General features: G+C 49.3%; 1 protein-coding gene and 1 long non-coding RNA gene across 3 annotated transcripts in view; both read right to left on the bottom strand.

The window, feature by feature from the left end:
* The window catches only part of LOC144817764 (C-type lectin domain family 4 member F-like), a 484,664-nt gene that overhangs the window by 23,537 nt on the left and 437,816 nt on the right, over positions 1 to 23,311 (bottom strand). The gene's annotated exons all lie outside the window — the stretch shown is intronic.
* LOC144817765 (uncharacterized) overlaps positions 1 to 23,311 on the bottom strand; it is a 132,484-nt gene that overhangs the window by 3,334 nt on the left and 105,839 nt on the right. The gene's annotated exons all lie outside the window — the stretch shown is intronic.

Raw genomic sequence — 23,311 nt, forward strand, 5'->3', positions numbered from 1 at the left:
GCTGAAGGGTCCGTGGGTGTGCTTCGGGGCGGCTCGATGACATTCAGGGATGCGGCCGGTGTTGAGTGCGATGAGATCGGCGGCGTTGTAGGTTCGTCGGGTCGGCTTCCGTCGGTGGGGGCCAGGGGTCCTGGCGCTGGTCGCGATCCGGTCGCGGACGGGCGCAGACGGGCTTACCTTTGGCGCGCCTTCGGCGCACAATCAGCGCGCCCGCTGCACGTCAACGCTGCGCGTTTGCACGGTCGCCATTTAAGGCGAAGTGCGCGGGTGGGCGGAGCAGCTGGGAGGCGGGAGCGGGGAGGGAACAGAAGAAAAAAGGGGCGGGGTCGGCGGTGGTGGCGGGAAGCGGGGGGCGTCGAGGAAGGCGGGAAGCACGAAGGGGGACGGGCAGACTACGAAACAAGCACAAATGCTGGAAAAAGATACTTAATACGGGCAGAGTCACGAGGGAAAAACAGTACAATACAGGCACAAATGCTGGGAAAAAGATACTTAACACGGGCAGAGTCACGAGGGAAAAACAGTACAATACAGGCACAAATGCTGGGAGAAAGATACTTAACACGGGCAGAGTCACGAGGGAAAAACAGTACAATACAAGCACAAATGAAGGTAAAAAGATCCCTAACACGGGCAAAAACCACGAAGAAAAGAAACAAGCACAACTGATTGGAAAACAGAACAGAGCAGTGAAATCAGGGTCAGCCGCCGGCGCGGCAGGCAGTGAGGCAGAGGGCACAGCAGGGGGGCACACGCAGCAGCTGGTGGCCGTGCGGCGCGGGGGTGTCCCACAAGTGGGTCACACTTACCTGTGTCGCACGGTCGCCTTTTAAGGCCAAGTGCGCGGGTGGGCGGAGCAGCTGGGAGGCGGGAGCAGGGAGGGAACAGAAGAAAAAAGGGGCGGGGTCGGCGGTGGTGGCGGGAAGCGGGGGGCGTCGAGGAAGGCGGGAAGCACGAAGGGGGACGGGCAGACTACGAAACAAGCACAAATGCTGGAAAAAGATACTTAATACGGGCAGAGTCACGAGGGAAAAACAGTACAATACAGGCACAAATGCTGGGAAAAAGATACTTAACACGGGCAGAGTCACGAGGGAAAAACAGTACAATACAGGCACAAATGCTGGGAGAAAGATACTTAACACGGGCAGAGTCACGAGGGAAAAACAGTACAATACAAGCACAAATGAAGGTAAAAAGATCCCTAACACGGGCAAAAACCACGAAGAAAAGAAACAAGCACAACTGATTGGAAAACAGAACAGAGCAGTGAAATCAGGGTCAGCCGCCGGCGCGGCAGGCAGTGAGGCAGAGGGCACAGCAGGGGGGCACACGCAGCAGCTGGTGGCCGTGCGGCGCGGGGGTGTCCCACAAGTGGGTCACACTTACCTGTGTCGCACGGTCGCCTTTTAAGGCCAAGTGCGCGGGTGGGCGGAGCAGCTGGGAGGCGGGAGCGGGGAGGGAACAGAAGAAAAAAGGGGCGGGGTCGGCGGTGGTGGCGGGAAGCGGGGGGCGTCGAGGAAGGCGGGAAGCACGAAGGGGGACGGGCAGACTACGAAACAAGCACAAATGCTGGAAAAAGATACTTAATACGGGCAGAGTCACGAGGGAAAAACAGTACAATACAGGCACAAATGCTGGGAAAAAGATACTTAACACGGGCAGAGTCACGAGGGAAAAACAGTACAATACAGGCACAAATGCTGGGAGAAAGATACTTAACACGGGCAGAGTCACGAGGGAAAAACAGTACAATACAAGCACAAATGAAGGTAAAAAGATCCCTAACACGGGCAAAAACTACGAAGAAAAGAAACAAGCACAACTGATTGGAAAACAGAACAGAGCAGTGAAATCAGGGTCAGCCGCCGGCGCGGCAGGCAGTGAGGCAGAGGGCACAGCAGGGGGGCACACGCAGCAGCTGGTGGCCGTGCGGCGCGGGGGTGTCCCACAAGTGGAGGACCAGGACCGAGAACATCTTTTCAGTGCCCCCGCCGCCCTATGTTTATGCTATGCCTTTGTAACTCATGTAACTATTCTCCAGCACCTATCTGGCCGTCACCTACACAGCTGGTCTTCTGACATTCTTTTCCTTGTCTCCCCGTATGTGTCTCCTTCCCTCCATCTCCTACTCCCTCTTTTGATCATGTGATTCAAACTGATGTAACTATATAACCCGTAACTCGCTGATCCAACTGATGTAAATCACAAAACTGTTTGTACCTACCACAGAGCCTGAGCAACCTTGGCGGATGCCCGGTGGAGCTGTCCTATGCAGCTATAGAGGAGTCTGGCCCCCTGGCCGTCACATACCCAGCCGGTCATCTGACATTGTTTTTCCTCGTCTCCCCGTTATGTGTCTCTTTCTCTCCCCCTTCAACGGAACAATGACGACGCCCCCTGGGCGGGTACCAATCTGTTTGTACCTACAGCGGAGACCGAGCAACCTTGGCCGATGCCCGGTGGAGCTGTCCTATACAGCTATAGAGAAGTCTGTCCCCTTGGCCGTCACCTGCCCAGCTGGTCATCTGACATTGTTTTCCTCTTCTCCCCGTTCGTGTCTCCTTCACTCCCCCTCCCTCTGTGATTTTTTGAGTCAAACGGTTGTAACTAAGTAACCTCTAACTCGCTGATTCAACTGATATAACTAAGTATCCTGTAACTTGTTGATCCTCATGTAAAGTGCTCTGATACCTCCGGGTCTAGCCAGCGCTATATAAAACTTTGCAAATAAAATAAATAAAATACAGGAGGAGGAGGAGGAGTGTGCACGGGCTCCCGGTCCACGCACACTTCAGGAGCGATCATCGCCGATACCCTGGGGCCCCGGGGGACGTCAGCAGCAGATCCTGACAGCGGAACATGTAGCGCACTTGAGTGGGGCGCTCTCTGCCTTCCGTGTCCGTGGGTCTAGTGGTAAGGAAGCCCTGAACGATTTTGGGACCGGCACCTAAGATGGCGGCTGCTGTCCAGATCTAAGAGCCGGATCTCGCAGCAAACGGAGCCCGACGCCGCTTTCGGACCAGAGTTCCCCCCTTTGCCCGGATGCCACAGGTGAGCGGGGGGCTGGCGCGAGTGCTACCAGGTATTTGCGGCCCGCAATGCGGACTCCCACCAGACGACGCTAACTCAAGGCCCCATGTCTGACCTTAAGATGGCGGCAGGCGCCGATACAAGGCACCTGTGACACTCGATGTCCGTGCAATGAGCTACTGCGGCCCTGCGGTGCAAAGACAACCCCGGTAACGTGCGCAGACATCCCATCTTGCAGCAGACTCCCTGCACAGCACAGCACTGTCGTTGCCATAAGGGGATGCACTGTGTAGCAGTTGGAGGCCCTCACCCACCCCAGAGAACACTCTTCATCGGAGCTGCCTGTCCCGCCACGGATCGAGGGGCGCAGGGGTGCCTCCACCCAGGAGTCTAAGCACACAGCCCCCGATTCCGGGACTGGAGGTGAGGACAGCTGAGCCCAGTCTTCTTTGGGCCCTTCAACCCCTGTATGCCCCCTCTCCAACAACTTCTGTTGTAGTCAAACAAAGTGCTGCTGCAGCCGGGCAGGAGCGAGGAACCAGTGAACTTTTCCCAGGTATGGGGGCAAGGGAGGCATGACTGGCTGATTGGCTTCGAAGTTACTCCAGTGGACCCAAGCCTACACGCCTCCTCTCCCTTCCTGACTTTGATTTCTGAACTATGTACCCCCACCGGACTTCTCCTGGCACTTTAATTCATACTCACTGGGTCACTCTCATGGACTTCTTCACGTTTTTTCCTTTGTCCTGGCCGCCATTTTGCTGCTGTTCTCGACCGCTTTTCTCTGGACCCTGACCCGCCTTCTTGTCCATTCCCTCATCCTTTCCCCTTTTCCCTCGTTTCCCCCTTGACGATCCTTAAATGTTTCTTTCTTTTTGTTATGTTATGTTATGTTATGTTATGTAACATTTTTAATGCGCACAGATGCTCCAGCAAAGGAGCGTCCTGGCGCAAGGGAAAGGCAGACACAACACAACACTAAAACCAGCACCAAAAACAGAGCACTTAAAACAGGGGGAGTTTAAAACAGAAAAGTTTTCAAGGCCCTACGGAAAGATATTAGATCATCCAGAAGACGGATTTCCAGGGGGAGCGCATTCCAGAGAACTGCAGCTTTCACTCGGAAGGAGCGTCCTCCCATCCGGCTGAGTCTGAACCGAGGCACAACCACCAAGGATTGTCCAAGGGAGCGAAGTGAGCGAGTTGGCACATAAGGAGAAATCAAATTATTAAGTAGCAAAGGTGCCGACTCACGAAGAATTTTAAAAACCATGCTGAGGGCTTTAAATTGGATTCGCTTATTCATCGGGAGCCAATGTAGGGACCGCAGAGTGTTGGAGGTAGGGCAAGCCCGAGGCAAGCCGACCACCGCCCTAGCCGCAGCATTCTGGACTCGCTGTAAACGGAGAATCTCAGCTTGGTTCACTCCTAAAAGGAGTGAACTAGCATAGTCCAGGCGAGAAATAATCATCGCTTGAATGACCAGCTGTCTTGTAGGAGCATCGAAGAATTTGAGCAGGGGTCTTAGCCCGCGTAATACTCCAAAACAGCAGGCCGCCACTCTCTTCGTGTGAGTCACAAAGCTTAACGTATGGTCAAGCCATACTCCCAAATTCCTGAGTTCCAGGACAGGGGCTGGCGCTGTTCCCAGCTCAGAAGGCCACCATCCATCTCCCCAGAGGTCCGCATCCCTTCCAACGATCATCACCTCCGTTTTTGATGCGTTCAGCTGGAGACAGTTGTTATTCATCCAGCTGGCCACCTCTCTCAGTCCACTGCGGAACCTGAGGGCATCCTTCTTGGCATCCCCGCTGATCGTAACCGCCAGCTGAGTATCGTCGGCATAGGAGACCATGGTTAGGCCCCATTGCCTGGCGACTTCAGCCAGCGGCTGCACGTACAGATTAAAAAGCGTGGGACTCAGCGAGGAGCCTTGAGGCACCCCCAGGTCCAACGGATGGAATTTGGACTGAAAGGGAGGGGTGGCAACGCAGAAGGAGCGATCACTAAGGAAGGAGCGGAACCACTGCAGAGCTGAACCACCAAGGCCAATGTCCTGCAAGCGGTGTAGAAGGATGCGATGGGAAACAGTGTCAAAGGCAGCGCTCAGGTCTAATAAAATAAGCGCTGCCGTTTGACCTGCATCCAATACAATCCGCAAGTGCTCAACCATTGCCAGAAGGGATTTGCCTTTTCTCCATACCCTTGTATCCCTCCCACCCTCCCTTGGTGCGTCCCCCCTCCGACCCCACTTAATGGAACTCTGCTCTCCTGGTTTTTTGGGTCTTGACCTGAGAAAATCTACTATTTGTATATACATGTATATAGGGATAACTCTAATCACTAGTATATACAGTAGACCTTTGTACTCTCTACCATTCTTATGTGACTCCTAGAGTATATCCATTTGTATCCCTTCCTTATGCATATAGAGATAACTCTAATCACTAGTATATGCAGTAGACCTTGGTACTCTCTACCATTCCTATGTGACTCTTAGAGTATATCCATTCGTATCCCTTCCTTATGTATATAGAGATAACTCTAATCACTAGTATATGCAGTAGACCTTTGTACTCTACCATTCCTATGTGACTCTTAGAGTATATCCATTCATATCCCTTCCGTATGTATATAGAGATAACTCTAATCACTAGTATATGCAGTAGACCTTTGTACTATCTACTATTCCTATGTGACTCTTAGAGTATATCCATTCGTATCTCTTCCTTGAATATCTCTTCCTTGTGTGACTTTATAACTTGTACATTTGCAATTTCTTTCTGTTGGTATCTTTTATGTAACGCATGTAATCCTAAGTCCTTATGTATCGCAACTGGCTCTTATGTAAAGCGCTCTGACACCTTCGGGTAATGTTCGCGCTATATCAAATCGCATTAAATACAAATATAAATATAAATATATAAATATCCTGGAAACAGCGGATGTCAAAGCAAAAGTATTGTAAACGATTTGCCTTAAATGTTGATATTGTAATATTCAGTACAGGAGTTTCCAGCATAATCATCACATTTTTTTGCAATAAGAAAGAATGCCCTGCAATCCCTTATGGGTCTCACTGACTCACGCATCTTAAACCCTCTTCATGAGTGGGGATTGTCGCGTTTGATCATATCACATCTGGGGGCTTATTCTCAAAAATGTGTGATAAGCATCGCAAAGTTAGCTTAACGCAACTCTTCACATGGCAGTCCATCGCGGGAAAATAATGCAGCGGTACCATGCAATAGTATCACGATAACGCATCAAATGTCTGTGATAAAGTCACCGGGATGGCGTAAAAAAAGTAAACGCTAATACGGAAAAACTTGCAATGGGCCGCACTGTGATAAAAAAATCAGCGACGATCTTTCCTAGGCCTACAATTCACACACGTTAGGGGGGGGAATCACTAATGAAACAACACAAACAAAACTAAAACAACTGCGAAGCACAATGGAAGTAGCCGGAGCAAGTAAAGAGGACAACCGGAACCCCACAAGCCCCTCAGAGGACCAGCCTTGGACCTCGGGGACAGGGAAGGGCAAGGACAAGAAGAGTAGGAAGAAGCGGTTCAGTCCGCAGGAAAACAGGATCCTGATAACGTAGGTGGTAGAACACCATCAACAACTGTTGGTCACCTCCACTATGTCATTGGCAACAAAAAATGGAATATGGCAGTCCATCGTGGACAAGGTGAATGCAGTGGGAGTGCTGAAGAGGACAATGGACGAGGTCAAGAGGCGCTGGAATGATGTGAAGCACAAACTTGCCAACAACCTGAGGGCAGAAATGCAGACTGGGGGTGGGAGTTTAGCACCAAAGGAGGACCTGGACGAGATGGAGGAAATGGTGTCCACAGTCATCAGTGGGGAGACGGTGGCAGGAGTGGGTGGACCGGACACTGCTCCTCATGACTGGACACAATAGCACCAGGGTGAGTAACAACCAGGGACTGGGGGAGATGGGCACAATGGCACACATGCACAATTAAGTAGAGAACATCTGCGGACAAAACCATGCCCCAGACCCCCAACTCCCACTAAGAGACCAATGTTCCCACGTATGCAACATCTCAGCACTGTATAAGCACAGAAGTCAAAGGCACACCGCATGAAAGGGAGAAGGCGATACCAAACGATAGATTGAGGCCCAGATCTCTGAACTGGGGTGAATGTATGATATTGTTCTGCATTCTGCCCATCAATTGTTCTTTTTGCATTTGAAAGGGAGAAGGGGCAGCAAAATCAGAGCTGCAGGGGCGACTCCCCCAAAATGCTGCACACACAAACATAACGGGCAGAGCACATCAACAATGTGGTACAAACCACAACACTCACACAACACAACTGGTGTCGCTTGTGTGTAGAAACTGGCCAATCACATTTGGCATTGCAGGGAAATGTGAGATGATGATGTACAAGTACAAACACACATCAGTGATGGTGTAGAAATGTCCACTGTCCCGCATCAAATAGGCAGCTCCTCCCAAACAGTCACAATGTGCACTGTCATGCAGTCTGTATGTAACCATGAACAATGCGTCAACATACATGTGAACACAATGTTAAACTGCATCTCACCTTCACATTGCAGAGGGAAATACAACACCTCCTGCAGAGCAGGCCGAACCTCTCTTCTCTGATGACAAAGAGGACCACCATACCTTCGACCCTGACGCCCTCGAACAGCTCGTGGACAGCCTCCGTAGCCCACCTGCAGGAGCAGCGCAGCCCAGCTGCTACGAGTAGACCCAACTTCCTGCACAGACCACAGAGCAGGCAGCACCACCCACCACAGCTGCCTCCCAAGACCCCCACGAAGACCATATGACCTTCCAATGCCGTGTGTTGGGGTACTAGGAGCAGCTGGCTGAACAGGTGCGACAGCCAAACTAGATGCCATACATGGGTGTCTAAGTCCCATCAGGGACCACTCACAGTCCCTAACGGACACCCACAGTCCGCTCCATGCCCTCCAATGAACTATGGCTGACATCGCTGGGGTCCAGACTCTGAGACAAGAACAACTGTCTAGTCAGAGTGGCTCCAGCGATGTCACCCGGGAGTTGGGACACATGCGGAGGATAATGGAAAACATGGAGCTGACGCAGGCGGAAAGAGCCGCTGCCATGTACGCACACCAGCGAGAGGTAGCTGGATTCCTCAATGACCCTCCTCATGGCATTGCTGCCACAAGGCCTGGCGCTGATGAATGCTGCTGCTACCACTAGATCCACATCTCCGCCCCCTGAAGTGTCAGTGCCACACAGTGCGGCAGACATTCCACCTCCGGCTGCTGGAGACAGAACGCCACCGCCCACGCGTGAGTCACATGAAACAGCAGAGGACAAAGATGCGGATGAATCTGACTTCCAGGTAAGAAGAAAACTGTAGTAATCATCTCCGCAATATGGACGGTTCTGCTTGGTTTTGCCCTCTGCATCATCACCTTCCACTGTTCCCTGGTGCACTCTGCGATATTCACCTTGGACCTCGACATGGACTGCCATATTCTGATTGGTCACCAACGACACAGCATTCAGACTGAGGACTGGGCTCCTACCCTTCCGTTGAACTTGTCATTCCCTGAAGGACCCTGGCTGGCCCTCCACGGGCCAACAATATAAAGTGGGGTTTGCATGGCCCTGTACTGCTCCAGCTACAACACTCCACTGAATGTGCATTAAATATTCATATTCAAACAGACGTTTCATGTCTATGATCTTTCAAGTGTGGAAGTATGGATGAATGTAGGGTCAGTAATTCCCCTTCTGTCCATGTTGCTCATTTTGTAGGACTTGGGTCACATGGTGACACATTGCCGATTGCGGTCCGGGTGGCGCCGGCACTACAAGAGGGAAACACGCATTAGCTACTTCCTTGTCCAGCCCAGGACGGAACCACACCCAGAGCCCCGAGATCATTGTTCACACCCTTACGCTGGACTGGCATACGCCCGGCCAGCCCACTCCGCTTACGCTTACAGGGGGGGGGGCGACAACGCTACATATCCCAGGTCTTCCATGTAGTGATCTACTGATCAAAGATCTAGTTGTCAACATGCCACAGTCACTCCCTCACGGCTGGTTTACACCCACACCACACCCATCCAGCACATGTGTCACAGGACATGTGACCCTGCCAATGTATGAATTATTATTCATCAGTAATTCATATGAGTCAAATCATTACTTTTGTTATATTGCATATTTTACCAACAGAAGGCAAGCAAATTATACATCAAATTATTATGCTTGTACAATCACAAGCAATCTATGTACAATAAATTGAAAACATGACATTGACAAATTGTCATATTCTTAATGTGAAGCTCGATGCATTTCAAGACTCTGTGGTCCCTTCCTCAGGAGATAATTCTGTGAACAAACATTTTTACATAAATGTATGCTTGTCGATACATATACATGGAGAAAAGTCCCATTGTCCAACAAGTGAAGTGCCTCACCTCATTGTTATGCATAATGTTGATTGAGCCCAAGTCAGTAGTTGAAAAGAGATGGTGTGAGAACCCCAAGAAGGGAATAAAGTGAACTAATAAGTTGGACCAGAATGGAATCCTTAAGAATACATAAAAAAAAAACAAGATGTAGGAAGTGGTGCATGTTTTGCTGGTGAGACACCATAAGAATGGGAAAAAAAACCTCAATAAACCGCACCGTGATACGTGAGTAAAAACACACCTATGTGGAAAGGAGTCGCACTGTATCCTATAAAATTAAAAATCCTCTGTAAACAATGTACATTTTGGAATATAGAGTATTAAAGCATTCAAGAAGTTATACCTGATGAATATCAATGTGAATGCTAATGCGTTGTGTGCCTGAAAAATAGACAGCATGTAAATACCTAATAAACACTCTACGTTTAGAGAAGACGCCGAGTTCACAACAGAATACTAGTACACTCACCCCGAGTGAACGTTGCAAATTCGCATATATCAATGCTGTTCAGACCTCGTACCAAAAAATACAAACCGAACGGAAACATGAGTCCTCTAGATGTGCATATTACTTGGGTACTGATAAATAGACTTACCGGAACTTATGGAGAAAGGTGTATAACACGTTTGAGGCGATTTGTGCAAGCACGTCTGATACTTCACCAACAGAAATACGAGCATAGACGCGAGCGACGTCAGAAATAAAAATAGAAAACTGACAACAATATGAACCATAATGAAGTGGGAAGAAAATCTCAATAGATGTATTGTCACAAGTCTAATATTAGACTTGTTCATGAAGTATAAAACCAGACCAATATAAACAATCGACAGATAAGGATAACCAATGAGATATTCAAGTGAATATCGTGTTAGATTGTGATCGCAAGGTGATCGGTATAGTGTGATTAATGGAGCAACTAAACAACTTGTGCATACGAAAGCAGCATGGTAAATCATTGTAGATGTACTACCGTGTTTGATTTTACTGGAATGACTTCCAAGGATATAACTTCTGCATTGCTCTGTGCTCATGATATGAAAAGCTGCTCCCACCAGACTTAAAAGTGATCTACTATGCCCCAAAGTAACACGCTAAATGTCTTCTTTTATTTCAGTTAGGCCTTACACTCGAAGGTGACTAAAAGGCGTACAGCCCCACATCCCTCAACAACCACATAAACGCCCACACACTTATCAGAAACCTCCACTCAGCCACACTCCTACTTGCACACACACGCATATACAGAAGCAGAACTGGCAGTCATGTCTTTTTCCTCCCTCATAAAGCCTGGAATGATCTGCCCCGGCACATCTGACCCACCTCCTCAGTTCTTGAATTCCACAAGAAGCTGATGACCTGACTCTTCACCTAGCCTCTACTCTGGCCTAAACATGTCCTGCTTCAGCACCGGGATACCCTTCGGTAATAACATGACATAACATGGGATATCTGCTATCCTCCATAGGCATCTGAATTTGTGCCCCCAGCTACATGGCTTGTTTGATGACTCTTGGTGCAAGCATTGATCTCTTGGTATCTTGTCGTATGGAAAATTGTCAGATGGGTTCTTAGTCTAGAGGGCAGGGTCCTGTTCTGTGACTATCTTTTGATCTACTTTTGGAGAAACAATGAGCTTAGCCTTGCATGACCTTGTGGAGAGTGCAGAGTAAATAGAAGTGCTCTATTCTGCATAAGAAATAGCAGTCTAACTTAACAGAAAAGAGTACAGAGAAGCATACTGTGTTGACTGAAAGTGGGTGGATAGATACCAGTGGCAAGTCAGTCACGTTTGATGTGGGGGTGAAAGAGGGTGCCCAATGAACTCCTCCAATCAGCCATTCACCGCCATGCACTTATGAAGTTTGGTAGAGAGTAATCTAGATGAGCATTATATCACTGCGGAAGCTAGGGTAGTGTATAGTTTCTGATGATTGGGATATATGTGGTAGTTATATATATATATAGCACATTACATATCACAGAAGTAATTACACAAGGTTACAAGGGTTGTAAATAGAAGTACATAGTTTGGGGGCCCACTGTTTATACCTGGTGCCAGCTCTGAAATAGGAGAAAGTTCAGGAGGTTTCAACCCTATAGGTGCCTGAATTTCCTGGCTTCCTGCCCGTCCTGTACTGGCCTCTGCTTGTATGGGGACACAATAGACTTGTGTGAAACCCTTTGCAAGTGTGATGAGGCAGAGCCTTTGTGATGTGCAAGTGCAGGAGATGACAGCTCCTCTCCCTTATCAAATCAGAGATGGCCCATCCTGCTAATTATTACCCTTCAGCTGGCTGTTTGGGAGCAGTACACAAATACCAACTACCAACTCCTTCTCATGCGATACAGGCTGCAGGCATCAAATGGTTGAAAAATTAAATTGATGGCTTTCTAAATGTGTCGTTTTCAAAATTGTCACCTAAAATCGGACTTTACAATTAAAGCTGTTTTAAATTACAATTTTTTTGAGAATAAACATGACTTACTTACCTGTTCCCAATTGAACGTTATCACATATTACATTTAATACGGTAACCAGTGTTAACCTATGGGAAAGGCAATACTTGCAGTAGAAAAAAACAAATTTGATAGTTTTTCCATTCCAGGACATTTGAAGCTTAAATGTTTAAATGCACAACACCCTGCCATCTGCCCTGTATTGGGTCTAACTTAGAGGTGATTTACATGTATTAAAATGGAAGAGTTAGGCCTTTATTTTGCCTGGTCAAAATGGCTTTTTAAAATGGCACATAAGGGCAGCAACAGCAGGCCTGAGACATGTTTTAAAGGGCTACTTAAGTGGGTGGCATCATGAGTGCTGCAGGTCCACTACTAGCATTTAATTTACAGGCTCTGGTACTTGTATAACCATTGTATAGGGACCTACAAGTAAATCAGGTATGTCAATTGGGTGTAAACCGATTTGATCATGTTTAGAGGAGAGAGCACAATCATTTTAGCCCTAGTTATCAATGGTAAAAGATGCAGGGGCAGATTTATGTTGGGAATGCGCCACGTTTGCGTCACGCAACTGCGGCGTAAACGTGGCGCATCCCTACGACCCATTTACAACATGACGCATCTAGGCAGATGCGTCACGTTGTAAAGCCCTGCGCCACTTGTGGGCGTTCCAGCGCAGGGTGGGCGTTCCGGGGCAGGTGCGCCTCGCAAAAGTGGCTGAGTGAAATCTATAAGATTTCACTCAGTCACTTTCAGGCCAATGCTGCGTCAAAACCCTGCGCCTGCTTGAAGCAGGCGTAGGTCTTGACGCAGCATTGTAAAGATGGGGCACCCCCGAGCCTTGCTGGAGCTGCGTCACGCTTACGACGCAACTCCAGCAATGCGCCACCTTTACGGCACAGATGCGTCACGCATCTGTGCCGTTTTTGACCCATGGTGCGCCGCATTGTAAATGCGGCGCACCATGGGTGGCGGAGCATCGGCGCAAAATAACTGGCGCATCCCTGGGGATGCGCCAGTCATCATAAATCTGCCCCGCAGAGTCTTAAGAGACAACAAAAATGGGTTCAATAAACAGGAGGCTGAAGGCAAAATGTTTGGGGATGACCCTGCAGAGAGGGCCATGTCCAACACCCTGCAACTCATAAATAGTCTTCTTATTAAAAGGTTCTTCCTTCACTTTGTTTTCCTATGCAGAGGACACCCAAATTTTGGTATCCTTATCTTCTAAGGAGAACAACAGCGCAGAAGCCTTCCAAGCTGTTTTGCCCAAGTTTCAATGTAAATGAATACCAACTAACTGAAACTTAATAGGGACAATAACATGGTTTTGCTAGTGGGAAACAATCACCACCTTTAGGGGATCTTCATTTGTTGCAGTCAATAATGGGTTCTACTCCTTCCCCTGTAAAAGTGGTGAAAAATGTAGGGGTATGGCTCGATGATACGCTCTATGTGAGTCAGCTGATCAATAAAGTAGCTGCTGCGTGTTTCTGCATGCTCAAATGGCTAAGAAAAATTCTGGCTTGCCTTCTGTTGTCAGAACAATGACTGTCGTCGAGGCTCTGGTGGTCTAGACTGGACTACGGCAACATTCTGTAGCTGGAGCTGAATTTCTACTCAAGCGGCTTCAGATTGTACAGATCCCAGCTGCACGTCTTATCCTCCACCCTTCTAAATTCACTTCTCCAGCCAGTTTGTTACAGACTCTTCACTGACTGCCAATCAATCGTCCAGTCCAATTTAAGAACTGCTTTATGCATCAGTGCCTCTTTCAACAATCATTTGCAATGCAATAGGTATTGGATTTATCAGAGTTTAAGCTATTAGCATTGTAAATGACAATGCCTTTTATTTATGTGTTTTTATAAGTAACACATAAATAAAAAACATTTTCTTTAGCAATGCTGATAGGCCAAACTCTTGTAAATGTGAGACCGTTTTCCTTTCAAAGAAGCGGCCACCATTTTCCCTGGCTGATTGGAAAGTAAAAGCATGATTGGCACATTGAATGTTGCAGGAAAGCATGTCATGCATTTGACACCGTGCCTCATCAACAACTTATGGCACAGTTGTCTCATATTGGCATCTCGGGGCAGGTATGGAAGTGGATTGAATCCTTTTTAGCCAAAAGATCACAGCAAGTATGGTTGCCTCCTTTCTCTTCTAGGCCTAGACTAAGACTAAATACGGGAGTCCCTCAGAACTCTACACTGAGCCCCCTTTTGTTTAATAATTATATGACAACCCTAGTCTACCTGGCAGAGGAGCTGGGTGCTAAAATCATAGTGTATGCTGATGATACCCAGCTCCTCTTCACTTGGAACAAAACTGACTCCTCTCCGACAATTGCTAAAAATTGCCTTGCTGAAGTCTTTAAGTGGCTAGCAAAGGTCCAACTGAAATGCAACGAGGAGAAGTCGGAGGTGCTCATTTACGGTTTCTTCCCCCCGCATTTCAGGGAGGACATCTGGCCTGAGGGCTACCCTATGCCCTGCTCCTCGGGGTGTCCGGCGAAAAATCAGGGGGTTTGGTTTGGTGAGGATTTGAAATTTCTCCCCCAGATTAACAAGCTGGCAGGTGTGTGTTTTGGCACACTGAAACGTTTAAAAAAGTTCCTGCCTCTTTTGCCTAAAATGGCTAAGGAGATGGTGACCCACGCACTCATTTTGTCAAGGCTAGATTACGCCAATGCCTTCTACATTCTTCTCCCGGCGTATCAGCTAAAAAAGCTGCAGATTGTTCAGAACGCGACGGCGTTAGCTTTGTTGGGTATGCCTGGTAAATCCAGTGCTAGTCAGAACCTTCGTGATCTTCATTGCCTGCCGGTTGAGCAGCGGGTTCTGTTTAAGGCTCTCACACTTGTTTATGTTTCCCTTTATAAGACAGGGACTCAATATCTTAGGAGACGTTTTTCATTCTATGTACTGCCTCAACAGCTTTGATCTACAGGCCAATGCCTTGCTGTTGTTCCTAGGTACCACCTGTTTAGATTAAGGTGGCAGTTCCCTTTCGGTTAAAGCGGCCATGGCTTGGAATGCCCTGCCCTTTGGACTACGTAATATTGAGAGCCTCAGGCTGTTTAAACAGTTAAAAATCCTGCTATTTAAGTAATCATACGTTTGGCAAACCCTTTTCCTTCTTTACTATTCGCTCCGGGACACTTCCGAGAAGCTGTGCGTGCTATAAATGAAGGCTAACATAACATGCAACCTGCTGACAACGGGGTTTTAATATAAGGAGTGAAATGTGTAAAGTTCATGCCCAAGGGTCATCACGTGTTTCGTGCCAGCGTCAAATAGTGACGGGAACAGGGCAGGCCATGTACTTTTGCCTACCAACATGTGGGTGGAGCCAAAGCCCCTCTCTAAAGATGCTCACATAATTGTCTGGTGATAGCTGCGCTGTCAAGCCAGACCATGAAAAAGAAAAAACATGATCGCACGGCATTCCCCCTTTCTCTTCCAACCACTATTAAAGAACTCTCCAAAACGTTGTCCTCCCCTGATGTTAAATATGAGATTAACTATTCTTCAGAATAAAGGACAAGGTTGCTTGCCCTGCAATGATAGAGTCCAAGATGCAGCCACAAGACTTGCCACAGCCTTTAGCCTCTGGGCTCACATTACACCCTCTCTGCACTAACTCCAGCTGGCTTCCCGTTATCTGCTGGGTTAATTTCCGATATCTGCGCATCCCAGACAAAGCCCCCACACAACAAACCGCTCATATTTAACCCAGACGACCAGTGCTTAATTTGAGCAGGTGCTTTCAGGTGCTCAGCACCGGCACTTCTTTCACAGGGCCGGGGTAGGTGGTGGTCTCAATATTAATTGCCCAATTTAAAATAAAAAGAGCCACATACCTTGCATGGTGATTGGCTGGTATGTTTTCATAGGGAGGCATACATCTGTTCAGGCAGGGCAGGCGTGATTGTGTATCAACCACAGGCCAGCCACTGTCAGCGCAACCAAACGTAAAGTAACCCAATAGTGGGGAATTTACTTGACACGGAACTGCTATGAATCATGTAGCAAAAAGCGCTAACTAAATGCTGTTTTTGTATTATACAGTCACACAATTTTTAAACAGTATTATTGCAAACAGTAACCTAAATAAGCACACCACATGCGCAATTTTAACATTACATTTCAGAGTGTTAATTAGGAATGTCCATTTAAATGTTCAAATAGGTGGAGTCTTTCATGTTGTACAAAGAATATGCAGCCTTATTTCACTCAGCGCCGCGTGGCACAAATGTTTTTCTGGGGAAAAGAAGGTAAACTAAAGCTTCTTTTCCAAGTCCTGGAAAGATACTGAGTTATACCCTCTTCTTATTTCTTTTATTTATTTTCCTAGACGAGCACGGCAACAGACGACAACCTCTTTGTTAAAACAGAGCACATTAAAGTGCGTGTTATTGTTTTTGAAAGAGCGCCCGCTAAGTTTTAAAATAGTTTTTTTAACTAAACCCTCAGGGCATGGGGATCTTACAATTGATTCAGGATAGCTCAGGAGGTCAATGTAACCTCCTGAGCTGGTGCAGCGGTTTCAGTCTGAATCTTAGCACGGCCCTCTTGGACTTCTATCCTTCAGAGGCAGGTAAAATGAGATGTCTAACAGCTTCTGTTTGTGATGTAAGCCTCACGAAGCCGTTCAGCTGCTGACGTGTGCTACATGCAACGGGATGTGAGTGACAGTTAAAGAGGGGTAATTGCTTTGCTATTGCTGGCCTTTTTCTTCCGCTGTTTTTACCCTTTTAGCCTACATAATGTCTTCAAACGTACAGTAATACAAGCATTTCCAATGCAATAGGCCTCACATTTACGCGAGTTTGCGCTATTGACATTGCAAATGACAATGCCTTTTATTTTTGTATTAATTTTTAAAACGTTACTAAAACGCAATGGACCCGATTCACAGAACTAACGTAAGACAAAATCCTAAACTTACTACCATTTTGGTATTCACAGAAGGCACTTACTCATTTTCGTATTCACAGAATGCCCTCACTCATTTCGGTATTCACAGAAGTTAGGAGTCCTAATTTTAGGACTCCTAAATGCCTTCTGTGAATACCGAAAGCCTTAAAGTTAGGATTTTTCTCAGTTTAGGAGTAGTAAAGTTAGGACTCCTAATTTTGCTACTACTAAACTGAGAAAAATCCTAACTTTAAGACTTTTGGTATCCACAGAAGGCATTTAGGAGTCCTAAAGTTAGGAGTCCTAACTTTACTACTACTAAAGTGAGAAAAATCCTAACTTTAAGGCTTTCGGTATCCACTGAAGGCATTTAGGAGTCCTAAAGTTAGGAGTCCTAACTTTACTACTCCTAAACTGAGAAAAATCCTAACTTTAAGACTTTCGGTATTCACAGAAGGCATTTAGGAGTCCCAAATTTAGGACTCCTAACTTCCGTGAATACCAAAATGAGTAAGTGCCTTCTGCGAATACTAAAATTGTAGTAAGTTTAGAATTTTGTCTTAAGTTAGTTCGGTGAATCGGGCCCATTGTCATTTACAATGCCGATGCTTAAACTCCTGTAAATGCGAGACCTATTGCATTGCAAATTCTTGTTTATTCTGATCTCACATGGGGGAGCGGGGCAAGGCCTCGAGGTGGATAAGAATAGTCCCGGTGGGTCCCCCACCTGTCACCAGAGCAGTCAGGTGTGTTCTATTCTCATTTTACAAGTGCATCACAGGTGTCGTGATTGTCATAATTTGAGTTTACACTGTAACTCCAAACGTTTTAGTGACATCTCAGCAGTGTCTTCAGACGGGACCATAACTTGTTTGTTAACATATCCTAAATGTACAATGCGCCTTCACATGCTGGAATCTTTTTTTTTAACTAAAGCAGCTATCATGCTGTTTACATTTAAGAAAACACCAAAATTATTTTGTATTTGTAAAATATATATAATCTTGGCAGGGGGTTGATTGCTTTGTTCTTATTACCTCGGTGTCTTTTAATCCCCCCAAATCTGGGGTACTACTGCCGTTCTCCCCAGGCAGCTAATAGTACCAGAATTTACTCTACTCTTTGGAAACACCTGATGGTTTTGTCAGGAGGGCAGTCTTTTAAAGTGAAGTAAAGTATGGTGATGTCGGGTGCCACGTGGACAACGGCATCTATTCTATAAAGTATAGAGGGAATAAGCATACCTGAGGTGTGCATAATGATCTGGTTCCATATGGTTTTGAGCGCAAGTCCCCCAAAACAGTCCCAGTTGAAATGCTGCTGTACCCTTTTCTTTTTTTGGGTTTCAAGGTACAGTTAATGCAAATAACCTTGATGGTTTTGAACACGTACATTCCCTTTCAGTAAGCGGCAGAGCTTTGTTGATTTCCTTTTTATTCGGTTATTTATGTGAAAACTAGAGTGTCTCACTTATTTTTTGTGGTAACCCTTGACCCGGTCACTCCGCTACCGCATGGCCCCCGTGTGCCCGGATTCTGCTGATGCTGCCTGCTTGGCCCTCTTGCTGGCCCTCTTGCTGCTGCCTCTCCTTAGGGTCCCTGCTCTCCAGGCTTGCCCTCGCTCTCCAGGCTTGCCCAGGCTTGCCCCGATCTCCAGGCTTGCCCAGGCTTGCCCTCGCTCTCCCCCGCTCCGCTTTCCCGCTCTTTCCCCCCCTCTGCTCCCCACTGCTTCTTTCCTGCGGCCCGCCCCCCTCTCCTGTCTCCCGCCTCCCAGCAGCTTCTCCCTCCCACTTGGCCATAAATGGCGGAGACCGCGCGGCAGTGAGCTGTGACCCTTGACCCGGTCACTCCACTACAGCACGGCCCCCGTGTGCCCAGATTCTGCTGCCGCTGCCTGCTTGGCCCTCTTGCTGCCGCCTCTCCTTAGGGCCCCTGCTCTCCAGGCTTGACCTCACTCTCCAGGCTTGCCCCGATCTCCAGACTTGCCCAGGCTTGCCCTCGCTCTCCTCCGCTCTGCTTTCCCGCTCTTTTCCCCCCTCTGCTCCCCGCCGCTGCTCTCCTGCAGCCCCGCCCCCCTCTCCTGTCTCCCACTCCCCATTCCCCACCCCGCTCCCGCCTCCCAGCTGCTCCTCCCTCCCACTTCACCATAAATGGCGGGGACCGCGCGCACGTGCAGCGGCCACACGCAGCGGGCGTGCCAATTGCGCACCGAAGGCGCGCCAAAGGCAATCCCGTCTACGCCCGTTTACGCCTGGACCGCGCCCAGCGCCAGGAACCCTGGTCCTCAACGATGCCAGCCCACTCGACGGACCCTCAATACCGGCCGGAACCCCGCCTGCTACCGAGCCTCCCCGAAACGCACCCACGGACCCTTCACCTGCCAAGCCTGCCAATTCACATGCCTCCGAACCTGCACCGCACCCGCCAAGCCGAGCACCAGCAACAACCACCTCAAGTGCATCCTGCTCAACACCCGCTCCGCCCACAGGCACGCCGTCGAACTCTGGAACCTCCTCGACACAACATCACCAGACGTCGCCTTCCTCACAGAAACCTGGATGAACGCCTCCTCAGCCCCCGACATTGCCATAGTCATCCCGGATGGCTACAAGATCACCCGGAGGGACCACGTCAACTAAAACGGAGGAGGCATCGCCATCGTCCACAGAAACACCATCCGCATCACGACCTACTCCGACGACACCCTCACCGCCGCCGAGCACCTTCACTTCCAGATACACACCGACCCCAAGACCACCCTCAGAGACACTCTCATCTACAGACCCCCGGGACCATGCACACAATTCATCAAAGTCATCGCAGACTTCATCAGTCCACACGCCCTCACCTCATCAGACTACATCCTCCTAGGGGACCTCAACTTCCACCTAGAGAACAACAAGGACTGCAACACTGCCGCCCTGCTGGACAACCTCGCCAACCTCGGACTCAAGCAACTGGTGAACACCCCCACCCACTACGCCGGCCACACACTTGACCCCGTCTTCTCCTCCAGCAAGCACATCTGCTTCAGCCACTCCTCCGGACTACACTGGACAGATCACAGCTGCGTCCACTTCAACTTCAGGAGAACCACGACCCACCACCACCCGCAGCAAGTCCCCCGCAGAAACTGGAGCAAGATCACCGCCGACCAGCTCACCACCGCCCTCAGCCAGCACCCACCCACCAACACGACGGACCCCAGCGAAGCAGCCCGCAACCTCGCACCACTGAAGAACCCTCCCAGCAGATCCGGCAGCAGGAAAGCCTCGTGGTTCACCAACGACCTCAAAAACTCCAAGAAAACCTGCCGCACCCTCGAGAAAGCCTGGCGCCATGACCAGACAACAGAAAACATGACAGCCCTCAAGAACGCCACCCGCAAACACCACCAGCTGATCTGCACCACCAAAAGGACAAAATTCAAAGAACGACTGGACAACAACACCCACAACAGCAAGGAACTCTTCAGCATCGTTAAAGAGCTCTCCAACCCCAGCGCCTGCAACAACGATATCACACCCTCGCAAGACCTCTGCGACTCACTCGCCTCGTTCTTCCACTGCAAGATCGCCGACATACACAACAGCTTCGGTGCACAGACCACGCACCCAACCACCGAACCAACGCCCCCCACCACCACCCTCTGCACCTGGACCCCTGTCAGCACAGAAGACACCACCCGCCTGATGAACACCATCCACTCCAGCTCCCCAACCGACCCCTGCCCACACCACATCTTCAACAAAGCCGACTCCATCATCGCACCCCAGCTCCGTAACATCATCAACAGCTCCTTCGCATCCACCACCTTCCCGGAGAGTTGGAAACATGCCGAGCTGAGCGCCCTCCTGAAGAAACCCACCGCGGATCAGACGGACCTCAAGAACTTCTGCACCATCTCGCTTCTCCCCTTTCCTGCCAAAGTCATCGAGAAGACCGTCAACAGACAACTCTCTGCCTTCCTCAAGACCAACGGATCCCTCGACCCATCACAATCCAGTTTCCTAGCAAACCACAGCACCAAGACCGCTCTCATCGCAGCTACCGGCAACATCAGATCCCTGCTCGACAACGGGGAAACTGCTGCCCTCATCCTCCTAGACCTCTCAGTAGCCTTCGACACCGTATGCCACTGCACCCTGATCCAGCGCCTCAGCAACACCGGAATCCAAGGAGCGGAGCTGGAGTGGATCATCTCGTTCCTCGCCGGAAGAACCCAGAGAGTCCGCCTCCCCCCGTTCCGATCCGCGGCCACCGAAGTCATCTGCGGCGTCCCGCAAGGATCCTCACTCAGCCCCACCTTCTTCAACGTCTACATGAGCCCTCTCGCTGCCATCGCATGCCAACACAACCTTAACATCATCTCCTACGCTGACGACACCCAGCTGATCCTCTCCCACACCAACGACCCCGCCACCGCCAAAGCCAGCCTCCAGGAAGGAATGAAAGACGTCGCGGAATGGATGAAGATCAGCTGTCTGAAACTGAACTCAGACAAGATGGAAGTCCTCATCCACGGACCATCCCCTTCCGCCTGGGAAGACTCCTAGTGGCCCCTGCACTGGGTACCGCACCCAAGCCAACGGACCATGCACGCAACCTGGGCTTGATCCTGGACTCCTCCCTCACGATGACCAAGCAAGTCAACGCCGTCTCGTCTTCCTGTTTCAACACCCTGCGCTTGCTCCGAAAGATCTTCCGGTGGATCCCCACCGAAACCAGGAAGACAGTCACCCAGGCCCTCGTCACCAGCCGTCTGGACTACGGGAACACCCTCTACACCAGAACCAAAGCCAAACTCTAGAAAAGACTCCAGCGCATACAGAACGCTTCTGCACGACTCATCCTGGACATCCCTCGCCACAGCCACATCCCTGCCCATCTGAAAGACCTGCACTGGCTCCCCGTCACCAAGAGGATCACGTTCAGACTCCTCACCCACGCACACAAGGCTCTCCATGACATGGGCCCGAAATACCTCAACAGCCGCCTCACATTCTACACACCCACCCGCCAGCTCCTTTCCGTCAGCCTCGACCTCGCCTCCACGAATCCGCAAATCCACCGCCGGAGGAAGATCCTTCTTCTACCTGGCGGCCAAGACATTGAACTCCCTCCCCACCCACCTTCGGATGACCCAGGACCATCTCTCCTTCAGAAAGCAACTCAAGACCTGGCTGTTCGAGCAGTAGTGACTCCCCCCCCCCTCCAAGCGCCTTGAGACCCTAGCGGGTGAGTAGCGCGCTCTACAAATTTGTTGATTGATTGATTGATTGGTTGTCGTACTGCAGGAAGTCCTGGATCAACGTACACTGAGTGATTGGCGGTCTCTCTGCAGCACGAGTGCTGTTTGTCACATCCACGCAGGTGTACTCCTGCTTGTGGGACAGCCTCTCTTCAAACTCCAGCGCGTAGTTATCCGCGTTTGTCATCATCTACCCTAGCACCTTATCAGCTTCCTCCTTGGCCTGGTAGCCCGGCACCACCTTCACCACCGTGCTCCTACAACTGAACTCCATCCTCCGGCAGTGCGCACCGTACACCAGGTCATCGGTGCCCAGGAAGTGGTCAAAGCAACAAATAGGGAAGAACATCAAACAAGCTGGACATGCGTGTGGTGTTTTGTTGCGCATGCGTACAATATAAGGCATCGCGCCCATGCGAGACAAATAGTGCGAATGCACCACCGAATCAAAAAGCAAAACAAGCACCGAAAATGTAATAGGAGTCCCATTGCATTTTTAACGGAAGTGCAGACATAAAAGAAGGCACAAACAGGAGGGGGTGGGAAGGTGTTTGTGGTCCAAGAAGTCACGAAGTATGGGAGGGAACGGGGAGAGGCAGGGGACCAAAACTGTTTATGAAGTAAAGGGGCCTATATCCACGAAAGGGAAAAAATTACGACATGCCTGTCAGGAGGCGGGATTACAAAGCTAAGCACCAATCACAATGCAGAAAATATGATGCAAGCGAATCAAACATAAGGCTGGAAAGTGGGCGGAGCTTCCCCACTATACTGTATACAGCAACTCTCGACGAGACAGCGCATGCGCTGCCTATCCGAGACCTAAATAGGGCCCTTGTATGTGAGACATCTTGTGCCTTGGTACACACCCAAATGTGCCGTCTGTTCACGCCGTCTGGACTTGGCAGTGGTTCTTAGAGTCAAGAAACCTCATCAAGGCAGTACGGATTGTGGTTTTTTGGACCAAAGCTCTAGAATCCCTTGCCACAGATGCTGAGAGTCTGTAAATCACTTACAGCTTTTCGTACGCTCCTTAACACCTGCTTGTTCTCGCCTGTCGAATTCTATTATCAATTTTAATTGGTATTGCGCTGCAGATGATGATGTTGTGAGTAGGCTAGCGCTAGGAAACCTTTCTTAAGGTAGCCAGGTGCTTTACAAATAACAAATAATAATAAAA

This window comes from Lissotriton helveticus, chromosome 2_1 (assembly GCF_964261635.1).
Source record: "Lissotriton helveticus chromosome 2_1, aLisHel1.1, whole genome shotgun sequence".
NCBI lineage: Eukaryota > Metazoa > Chordata > Amphibia > Caudata > Salamandridae > Lissotriton > Lissotriton helveticus.